This window comes from Piliocolobus tephrosceles, chromosome 3, assembly GCF_002776525.5.
Source record: "Piliocolobus tephrosceles isolate RC106 chromosome 3, ASM277652v3, whole genome shotgun sequence".
Classification (NCBI taxonomy): Eukaryota; Metazoa; Chordata; class Mammalia; order Primates; family Cercopithecidae; genus Piliocolobus; species Piliocolobus tephrosceles.
In genome coordinates this window covers 6464978-6466608 of record NC_045436.1, presented here as the reverse complement: position 1 = coordinate 6466608, position 1631 = coordinate 6464978, and positions in this window count along the sequence as shown.

Sequence of the window (1631 nt, the reverse complement as noted above, 5' to 3'; positions counted from 1 at the left end):
ACCCCACAGAGAAACAGCAGGTCTGAAGGCTGGGAGGTGAGAACCCCCAACAGTGGATCTACGACTCTCCAGTCAGGATCATCTTCCATTGACCCCGAGAATATCTGCTATCAAAAAGGTGCATGGAACTGAGGCCACCTCCTGTCTGGGGCGCCCAGCTGGGAATCCTGTGGCTTAAAACCTCCCTCTGCACAGACCTTCTGGGACTCAGGCAGCTTGCCTGTGTCTGGGTGGGAGGTCATTGCTGTAGGGGAGATGTTGCTGGAGGTACGAGGGGCTTAGCCTCAGCGCACATCCTGAGTGGGAGAAGGAGGGGCAGAGCCAAGCTCCCAGTCCCTACATAGCTTCCCAGAGTACCCCCATAAGACCAACAGAGCCCCATGCTAACCCACTCTTCCATAAAATCCAAGCTGGGCCTACCACCCTCAACCTCCTTCCAGAAGGTAAGGAGGATCTTACTGTTTGTATCCCCAGACCAGCAGAAAGAATTATTGGAGTCTCCCCCCAGGGACCAAACATGTGGAGTCCGCATTCAGTGAGCATCACGTGTGCGTCACATGTGAGGTACCAGGCTCCCTGCAGTGAGTCTCATGGTGTTGGGAAACTGCAGCCAGACACTGGCTGGCTTGCCTCTTAGTTGACTCCTTTATTCTCCTCTGGGTGTGGTTTGTTGCATTCTTTCGGGCTGAGATCCCAAAACAGACCTGTGGACATCTGGGCCCATGCCAAGTTGGTGTATTTCAAACCCCCAGCAATGACAGAAATGTCACTGAAAACAATCTCCCGTCTATTAAGGTTGGCACAATTTTTTTTAAAGAATAAAGCACAATACTGGCAGGACTTTCAGGAAAGAAGCACACTCAGGTGTGATGGTTTCTTATGCTATTTCTCTCTCTTTCTTTCTTTCTTTCCTTCTTTCTCTCTCTCTCTCTCTTTCTCTTTCTTTCTTTTTCTTGAGAAAGATCAGACGATAATGGAACAAGAGCTATGAAACTGGCCCAATAATCCCACTTTTGGGAATATACTACAAGAAAATAATTTCAAAGAAAAAAGCTAATATGTACAAATAAATACACAGCAGCTGCAACTGCACATGGTATAAAACTGGAAACAAACCAGACAGACAATAGGGGAAACAGCTAAACAAATTATGGAGTGCCATGAAATACTTTATGGCCATTGAAAATAACAAGGACAGGGCTGGCTGCGGTGGCTCACCCTGTAATCCCAGCACTTTGGGAGGCCGAGGCAGGCGAATTGCCTAAGGTCAGGAGTTCGAGACCAGTCTGGCCAACCTGGTGAAACCCTGTCTCTACTAAAAATACTGAAATTAGCCAGGCATGGTGGCGGGCGCCTGAAATCCCAGCTACTGGAGAGGCTGAGGCAGGAGAATTGCTTGAACCCACGAAGTGGAGGTTGCGGTGAGCTTAGATCACACCATTGCACTCCAGCCTGGACAACAAGTGCGAAACTCCATCTCAAAAAAAAAAAAAACAAAAGAAAAAAGAGGAAAGAAAATGACAAGGAAAGGACCTTTTTGATGCATCAAGATTGGAATATTTAAGCAATGATAGAATGTAAAAGCAGCACACGCATGCTGCATGTAACTATATATTTTTAAATGCTTAAGT